Source organism: Haemaphysalis longicornis, unplaced genomic scaffold (genome assembly GCF_048455015.1).
Source record: "Haemaphysalis longicornis isolate Haplotype H1 unplaced genomic scaffold, Haemaphysalis longicornis Haplotype H1 scaffold_50, whole genome shotgun sequence".
Classification (NCBI taxonomy): Eukaryota; Metazoa; Arthropoda; class Arachnida; order Ixodida; family Ixodidae; genus Haemaphysalis; species Haemaphysalis longicornis.
Window position 1 is genome coordinate 213,517 of NW_027526386.1, and position 9,981 is coordinate 223,497.

Consider the following 9,981-nt stretch of genomic DNA (forward strand, 5'->3'; position numbering starts at 1 on the left):
ACACGACAGCGCTTCAGGGTGGCGTCAGTGTGGTGGGGGAGGGGTGGAACAAACAGTTCCCGCTTTACCTTGCAGCCTAGCTTGGAAGAGTGCTAAGGCAAACAAGCAAATCACCTTGAATACAACATGCAGGTGGTCAATAAAAAAACATTTATAGCGTCTTGAAACGCGACAACGACAGATGCAGGAGTTACAAGCGAATATCTAAACAAGAACACAGGGGCGACTTCGAACAACTACATTTCTTAGTTACTTGTCGGAAAAGCCGATCGTGAAGTGCTTATCCTGATAAAGGTCGAAGATCCCGCCGCCACCTCACGACTTTGCTTGCAACGACGGGGACTACCGAAATATATAAAACATTTCATACGGCGGATACAGCTCAGCAGGTACACTTGGGGCAAACAAAGGGGCTGCTAATGCGGCAAATAACGCCTTCTAGAAGATATAGCTGCAAGACCGAGTTTCGAGTCAGTAACAGCCGGTTGCAGGATTCCATGGCTGATGGTGTACCACCTGCAACAACATTCCAAATGTTATAGTCACCAACCACGGATGCTCTACAATGGAATTCCGTCTCTTTCCAAAAATGCACTAAGTAGCTAAACAATTTTACAGGACAGTTGGATGCCGGGACATCCTGCGTTTCGAGAAACACTCCTTCAGAGCCCGTTAATCTGTTTCTACAGTGGTTGCTTTCACCCCGCCTATAACATATACTGTATACACACGCCGCAGATCATGTTCACGTGTAGTGGGCGGTGTTCGTCCACAAAGCCATTATTCATGCAGGGATCGACTCGTCTGCATTGTGGGACGCACTCAATGAGGTGGTGCTTTGAGGTGCCTGATTTCGGCCTGCTTACGGGCGTCCTTGGTGATTTTCGTCCGTGCAAAGCCGGCTACTAGAGGCCGCTGTTGAGAAAGACGGCTCTCTCTGCGGCAGAACTACCTGTGCGATACCCCACTCCAGAGACAACACGCAGCAGCGGATACCTTGTTAGCATCATGCGAGTTTAAGGCACAGCACACTTCCTAGTGTTACATCACTAATGACTGCAGGGAAACCGCCCATTTTGAGGTGACGGAAAGCGGCGGGATGAACGAGTAAAACTTTGTGTTAGGGTAGTTGGTATAGCATGGCCTGGGGCTGCGCTGGAAAGCATTAGGGAGGCAGAAAACACAAACAACGCAGTCTGATGCCCTTCCGAATGAAGCGACACATAAGCGGAGCAAAGAAAAGATGTAATCCGAAAAGGGTGAAAGGAAAAGACACGAAGTTACAATTATTACAGCGGAAGTTATGGCAGTGCTACGTGCTGCCCCTACAAAAATTCCTGCAATAACTGAATCTCATGTGTAGTGGAGTGATAACGGGCGAGCTCACAAACTCTCCTTCCCGCCGCGACATCATAAAAAAGGATTCAAAAACCTCACGTGATATTTTGTCCAGTGAAGGAACAAAAATAGTTGACCAATGAAAAGAAGGTTCACAGGTGCACCTTGCTGGAAGTTCTGCAAGATGCCCTGACTCTGTGACATGTTGGCGCAAATTTCGATTACCCTTTAGCCTGTCCTTGAGGCATCCGAATGATTTGAGGATGTAATATTAACCAAAAGACAAACGTTGCTTTTAGAGGTCCCCTGTGCACAAGTCACAACATTACGCAATGAAACCTCTGTTTCATTGGAGGTGGTGTCCTTCCCCGCTTCTGCAGCTTCGCAATTTCCTCACTATAACAGGCCATTCTGAAGGCATTGTACCATCATCGAAACCTCGTGACTTCAATGAAAGTGGTTCAAGCATCCAGGGCACCTAAAACTAATGGAAATGAAAGTATCTTTAAGCAAGACAATACCTGGTTATCCGGAAATATCAAGTTGAGCGTGCACAGGTCCACATCACCGTGACTGGAAAAGAGATGTAGGGACCGACAGATAGCTAGACGTGGAAGGCTGAAAACGAAAATAGCAGTCCAAAAAATAACTATTGTGGCTCCGAAAGTCGGGAAATTCGATTGCGCACGTTGTAGACAGGATGGGGTAGCGCCTCGGAGGTGGTGGCTCCTGGGCACTGTGGACGCTTGGGACCATGATCCTTATAGCCCACACATGCTATGGAACCATGGCGCTGACCTCACTAGGGCAGAGATGTGCAAGCTGGAAATCTTGTACACAGATTTTGTTCGGGTAGTTAAACGGCTTCTCACATCGCAAAAAGATTAACGCCTACATAAGTAGCTTCGACTGCCCTTGTTAAAGGCCAGCTGCACTCAAATTTCACCTCGACCAAATTTACTTTAAACGTACAGCACGTACCACCAAACCAACTTTGACATGACTGGTACCCTCGAGAAATGCGTTGTTAATTAGCTATAAACGTTCATAGCAGCTCCTGCGCTGACGACTCTGGATCTGCGGCGGATCGCGCGAACAGCATGAAGCAGAAGTGACACTGCATCCGGCCCTGCTCTTTTTCCTACAGCCAGCCTTAAGAACTGGTGGAACTCCGCTGGGCACGCTCCTGCTAGGGCTGCGTTATGGGCAACGCGTTGCGGGCAGGTTTGTATCGGCCGGGCGGCCGCATGCCACTACTCGTCACTTCAGCCAGGCGGTAATGGCCGTGCTGTTCTAAATTTTGGTTTCAAAATATCCGCTCTATGACGGTCGTTCGTGCCGCGGATACGCGTATTTAAGCTGCCATATTGGCAATTTTCGGGAGGTTAAAATTTGAGCGCAGTCGGCCTTTGAGCATCACGTTCACCGGCAGAAAACTCTGAACTGCGTCGAGATGAAGTATCGGTAGCGCTAATAGGGTCATCAAGGTATCCCGCGACATTCCAATGAATGAGTCACCATATCGAGCAAGCAGCACACAATCGATGGGTCAACGAAGGATGAACGACGATGAGTCAGTCTTGACCTAGCTTAGCCACCGCTTTTGACACCATCATGGGATGATATGCTGGTCATTAAGCCTAACCTACTTCCTCAAAGGTGCAACGAGGAGTGGCAACAGAGGAATGAATGTCGAGTGCGTGCGGCACCAAGTACCTGAATTTACAGACAGCAGCAGTTTATGGAGATGAAGCTTTGAACGAGGAGGTACGGGAAGCTGCCCTTACAGTGTTCTTAATTTTTGGTCGTAGAGATGTTCACACTTTTACATATGTGAGCAGCCTGCGAGCACAAATCGAGAGCACAAAAAAAAGTTCCTGCGTTTTTGCAGCCGCCCCTTAACATAGGGGTGATTTCCCGTGGAAGCCGGGTGAACTTCCCCATGCTTTGGAACGCAATATTAGTTACTGTCGCTAAAACACAATTCCCCGTGAAACCTAATGAATTCAAAGATACAGCCATTACGTCTTAAAAAAATTACGGGACCATTTTATCAACGTGATGTAAATACTAAATTTGCAGAAATGAGTGCAGATGGTGACAACGAATGAAAGTCCAAATTCTTATGAGTGCGCAGAATGTGTCCACGTAAAATTGGTCGTGTTTCGAGTGGTATCTTTTGTTATCGTATACATGAAAGTGAGTGAAATTGTACTGTGATTGGGGTACAGTTTCATTTACAATGCATTATTCGTTCATCTGTATACTGCCTGTCCTCCGAAATTGCACACGCGACTTATTTCTGCAAGATTATTTTGGTCTGCGCAACTTTTACGATTTCTATACAATAATTGTACCATTTGTACAATTTGTATTATTTGTTTAATTTGAGCGACTTGCATGACGTTTGTTTTTTCATAGCTTGAAACAGCTACTTCTCTCAGTTTTGTTGTTTGTCGTGTTGTTGTACTTTGGTGTTGTTATGTAGAACGGCTCCTGGGCCTATGCAAGCTGCAGGCCGCAGCTTATAACCCAGGAGCCGTATAGCAGTTGTTCTGGAAATAAAGGTGTACGATATGCAGATGGCTGGACTCGGGGTGCGGATAGACGCGGCGCGCGCCTTCTGTATGTAATATAAAAAGTCATAATTTGCTAAAACTGCACAGAAGCCATGAAATGGTGGCGATGAACACACCCAATTGATTCATGGTACCACGTGACTAAGGGGTGCCAAACACTACATAAAAAACAAAATTTTTGATGGTTGCCGGACAACAGACAGCTTCAGAAATGAGGTGGCTCAAGCGATACGGACACTCGCTTCCCGACAACCCGGCTCCTCAACTTACTGACGTCGTCCTGATTACCTTAGTTGAACACGGGGATACAAGAAGAGAAATTCTAGGGCTCACATTTCACAAAATGAGCCTTTCTTTACAGATGGAAGTACAAGTGCTATACATAAAGCCGAAACAAGACCCGCTGTAACCCAAAATGTCCTGCTCAAATGGCGCTGCTACGTTCAAAGGACGTTGCGTAAAGACCATGAAAGATACTTCAACTCTCCCGTTCACACTGAACCACCGTACCCCTCTCTCCAGTGCTGGGGAACTCCATTTGGAGCAGGACATTTTACTCCTGCTGTTGGAGGCCTCCACCAACTCCAGGCCCAACCAGTGCAAACCCATGAGGAGTGTAAGCCGGCAGCGAATACCACGAATCTTTCTCAAAATAATGGATCTAGCCTTATGAGTGGAAAGTCTAGATAAGCCGCGGGCCCTTTCCTACCTAAACAACCCCGCTTTTATAGGACACCGGAACCAGTGGCCGGATAAAGATTTATACATATTCCATTCTGAGTTTTTTCTGTTTTTTCAGATGTAACATTTTTTACTACTGGCCTCGTGAGGATCAGTGAAGGTGAGCATATATGTGCTAACCTTTATTGTTGTGTTATCTTGGCCTGCACTTTGTATGATGTTTTCTGTCAAGAAGTATTCTTTTAGGTTCCTGGTATTATATCGTCTAAAACGAACTTTTATTAACATAATACACCAGAATTATTGATGGAAAAAATCCAATAATAAATGTTGTATTCAGAAACAAATGATGCAACGAATGTTAAAGGATCAGTTAACAATAAAATATTTCATAAGAGAGAGAGAGAAACAACATTTATTTGTCCATAATGGTTTTGATGCAAAGGAGGCCGAGCCTCTTCACCCCTCAGACGGCGGCCAGAAGTCCTTGGGCTCCGGCGGCGTCTTCGGCCATTTGGACAACCCGCATCTGTACATCCGGATCGGAGCTGCGCAGAACGGTCTCCCACTGCTACTCGGTCTTAATTAATACCAAAGCACCTAATTAATTCTTTTTCTGGGGACATTCCCAAATAATATGACGCAGGTCTGCCCTGCCCGCACATAGCTTGCATTCGCTCGTGTAGAGCCCCGGGTAACAATGGCTGTACAGGACCGGATTGGGGAATGTATTTGTCTGCAAGAGGCGCCATGCTACAGATTGCCATTTGTCGAGAGTACAGTGAGGAGGAGGATACTGAACCCGTTCCAATCTGTAATGATTGATTATGTCTCTGTACGAGACCATGCGGTCCCTCCCCATCCCAGCGCGCGAGAAGTGCTCAGATGTTTCCTCGACGTGATCGGCTCGGTTAGCCAAACCTCGAGCCGCGTCGTGAGCGTTCTTGTTACCGGGAAGAGAAGAGTGTGCCGGCGTCCACACAATTTGGACCTTTCTCCGGTCTTTGAAGCCGACCAGAATTCTCAGTGCCTCGGACGAGATCCGTCCCTTTGCGAAATTCCTAATTGCAGTTTTAGAGTCGCTGACAATAAATTTAGCTTTCGTGGAGGCCATCGCCATCGCAATGGCCGCCTCTTCTGCCGCATCCGGCGACGACGTCAGTATCGTGCCGCTAGTTACGGAATTGCCGTTGCAATCGATAGCTACCATGGTCATGGCATCGCGGGCTGCGTATTCCGCGGCGTCCACGTAGACCACGTTCTCAGAGTTTTTGAATCTCTTTTGTAAGGCTTTCGCTCTTTCGCGTCTTCTTTCTTTGTTGTGTTCGGGATGCATATTCCTCGGTATAGGAGGGACGTGTATGCATTCCCATACTTCACATGGAATCTCGCGTTTGGAGCCGAATTGAGATTCGTACCGAATGCCTAGAGTCATTAAAATATGACGGCCCGTCGAGGTCTTTGTGAGTCTCTCTAGCTGGGCAACTCTCTGCGCCTCTATTAGTTCCTCTAATGTATTATGAATTCCTAATGCCTCGAAACGTTCGTTGGACGTGGTAACTGGTATCCCGAGAGCTTGTTTGTATGATTTCCTGATCATGGTATTAATTTTGGTCTTTTCGTCCGCCCTTAGTCTCAAGAAAGGTGTTACGTACGCTATACGACTCAGGACGAACGCTTGTACCAGCCTGATAAAAGTTCCCTCCATTCCATGATGTCTGCTTGCTATCCTGGAAATCAGTCTGGAGGTTTGATGGACGCTTTTTTCTAAAAATTTAACGGTTTCAGTATTTTGACCGTTGGCCTGAATTCTCAAGCCGAGAATCCTGATACTAGTCACAACTGGAATGAGATTACCATCAGCGAAGAGCTCGATTTTGGGTACTTCCGAGGCACGGTTGCGTCCTCTCATCGTGGGTTGGTAAAGCAACAACTCCGATTTTTGCGGTGAGCACGCTAGGCCTCTCGGCTTCACGTATGTTTCGATTGCGTCGATCGCTGTTTGGAGAATATCCTGAATTCGGCCATCACTACCTCCGGTGACCCAGAGGGTGATCTCATCAGCGTAGAGGCTGTGATTCAAGCCTTCTATAACTTTCTGGCATGAAATTAGCCTGGCTACTAAAATTATGTTCACTATTAAGGAAACTACTATTAGCATCGCGTTTAGCCCTATGCAGGATAAAGCTGGTCTCCTTGCCTGCTAGCCGTCTTACCTTGCTAGGTTAGTAACTGTGTTTTACTTCCAAGTGACTAACATTTTAATAAAATTAAGCACAAAAGACGGCGGGTTGCTTGAATTACTGTGATGTTACCCCCACCGGCGCAGTACGGTTTAGCTTGTAAACGTAGTTGAACGCAATCATGTAATGATTAATTGATGCGTACCATCAAGAAACACAGTTTGCGCAGAAACATTATTATTAGGCACGCCCATTGCACACTGTGGACTGTTTGGGAAATGCTGTTTCCTAAAGGAATGTGGCTAATATACTTACCAAGAACGCAATTTGTATACGCAAAAACTTTTATATCAGGCCAGCTTGTAGAACAATCTTGACTATTTTATAAGCATGTTTTGAAGAAATATTGATCATATATTTACCGTGAACTCACTTAGTGTGCACATATTCGCATCATTGTAGCCGATAGATGACAACTATTTTATATATACTCTTTGCAAATAGGAATTGAAAATATGCTTACTGTGTATCCATCCAAAGAAGTGCCGGGCTTTGAAACGGCCCCTTTTGCCATCATTGAAATTGTTCCAAACAAGAAAAAGGAAACGGCAGCGGTGAACAACATATTTGTTTTTGGGCACATCCCGGTTGGGGATCGTTAAATAGACTGTCACAAGGTGATGACGCACACTTGTCACGATTGCTTCAAAAGGTTAGTTGTTGACATTAGGTATAGAAAACACAAAAGCAACCCAGAGTTGGAGGTTATTGGAGGGCTTGTTGGTGTCTTTATTTTTTACATGGGGCTTGCCACGCTGCACACAACGACGCGAATAGAAACACAGTATACAGAAGTAAATATGCAGTGTTTTATACCCCTAAGAAGAAACCTGATAGTTGTGTTGCCTTAAAGTAAGCCAAATAGGGCCTATAGTTTAAGATTTCGTAATTAGTAAATATTACGGTTGCTTGTTCGGGTTGGGCATATAGAAATGAAATTGAAACAATAGAGCAAGGGGCACACCAAAAAGACAGACCATGACGTGACTAACAACTTATTTTTTTCTGCGATTTATACGATTTTATACAGGAAAACCCAACTAATTAAAGAACAGAGGAAAGTAAATGACACTCGAACAAAATAAAACCTAAAAAAGGGAGGTAAAGCAGTGCGACATGTGAAAAGGTCGCAGTACGCAACAGACCTTCTATGCCGAGAGAGGTACAACGTGGAAAATAGTTCCCGAAGAAGTGTAGGGTGTGGTTAGGCCGCATTTTAATAAGATTACCCCGATGGCACGATAAGAGGGTAAGCTAACGGTATTATTCACCGACTCCCACCAGACAAATAATTGAAAGTAGATAGCATTAGTACGGCTCCCCCCAATCACCTTGAAATGTTTACTTATGGCTCAGCCAATCCGCGCAGAGGGATTAGTGCAGCGGCGTACGTCATTCCTGTTGCCCAGGCGTCCTGGACAGCACACGTGGATCATGTAGCGTCCTCCACTGAATCCGATTGAATAGGGATTGCGGCTGCTTTGAGGAAACGGAAGTCGTATAGGCCGCAGGAAGTTGTAATTCCGATTGAATCAAAAGAAGCACTAGAACTTTTGCAGCATGGGACTGCCACTGAAGGGGTCTGTCCACGTTCCTTGCGGCTTGTGCAAGAACTGAGACGCAAGGGTTTTAATGTGCGGTTTCAATGGATTCGATGCCATGCTGGCGTCAAGGACAATAAGACCGCTGATCAGACGGCACAAAATGCACTGCAATATGCACGGACGGTTAAAGTTTCCGCCAAACACTGGAACGACTTCAGGCGAACAATCGTCGAAGTTCAAGTCCTTGGGAAATCTCTATCATCAGCCTTGCGTCACCAAGGGACTTATAAAATCGGAGGCATCGTTGCTGCACCGCATCCGAACGGACTCAGCGAAGACCCCAGCAAGCATATTCAAGGTGGGCCTCATGCCATCGCCTCTGTGTTCGTCTTTTGCAGTGATAGGGGATGTACATCACTATGTAATGTATTGCCCAGAGCATGATGTCGAGCGGACTGTAATGCTCTCAGCGATTCGAAAGTTGGCAGCCCCACACCACACCCTGGACAACATCGCCTTCCCAAACGGGATATTGGATGGTGCGGAGAGGCGTGTCGCGCCTTCTACTGAGCTTCCTTCAGGAGACGGAACTGGCAAACTCGTAGTGAAAGTACCCTAACATTGACTAATTACGAGGAGCTTGAGCGGAGCGGTTGCCGGCATATCCAGCGAGGATAACCCCGCCTTATTCCACACGACAGCCACCACCACCACAACAGCCGTTTCTTTCAAGCATGAAGTTTTGCCACACGCGTGCCACTTTGCACCGTGCACTTTCTACATGATCTTTACCCATCCTCGTATTTTATGAGGTTTGGTTCCTCCTCCCTTACTTCTTTCTTTGTGTTTCTGGGTTTGTTTACACACAAAATTGTGCGAAGTGCGGCAAAAATAAATAACGCCGTATCCAGTCTTCTCTGTGTTCTTCGCCAATCCACGGTTTAATATCGCCTAAACGCATTACTAAGCTGGTAATCATTCTTCTCCAGATTTTTTTTCTCCTGATGATGGTTGATTGCTAATGGCGCAAGGGAAACTAAGGCACAAATGCCTAATTATAGTTAAATCAGAGATGCAATGGTAACTAATAGAATTGGTCAGGGACCGTAAAATAAACCAATGGAAGACGATGAAGAAGGCGGTTGTGTAGGAACAGCCTATGACTATGTATTATAAGAAGTAAGCTGTAAATTTTGATATGAGTAAGCATCTTAAAAGTGCAATTAAGGAAGTAATGTGTTTTTCAGGTAAACAGTAATATATGTAGTAGAATATGTCATCTGTGAAGTTCTAGAAAATATTTGGTCATGTTGCGCTGCATTGAAGGAGGGTGGCAGTTTCACATCAGCTAAATAGGGATCTTGAAGATCCAGTGAGCAGGTGAGTGACATGAGTGTGGGCTATTCGGTACTTTGGTAAGGCAACTTCCGTGTGTCTGCTGTGTGATTCAGTTGTGTATCGTCCGAAGTGTGGCTTCATTACGTGCCGTTTGCCGGGGGCTAACCCCAGTCTTCTTTCCAAGTTTTACGAAGTTGTCTGATGTGAGGGTTGACGGAAGTGGAGAATACTATTAACCAACATCGCTTGGAGTCACGA

At 45.8% G+C, this 9,981-nt stretch overlaps 1 long non-coding RNA gene across 1 annotated transcript in view; it reads right to left on the minus strand.

Annotated features, from left to right (window-relative positions):
- LOC144140822 (uncharacterized) overlaps positions 1 to 7,436 on the minus strand; it is a 158,053-nt gene extending 150,617 nt beyond the window's left edge. Inside the window, exon 1 of the long non-coding RNA XR_013316359.1 lies at positions 7,305 to 7,436. This is a non-coding gene — a long non-coding RNA (uncharacterized LOC144140822). The remainder of the gene's footprint in view (positions 1 to 7,304) is intronic.
- Between the last annotated feature and the right edge of the window lie 2,545 nt (positions 7,437 to 9,981).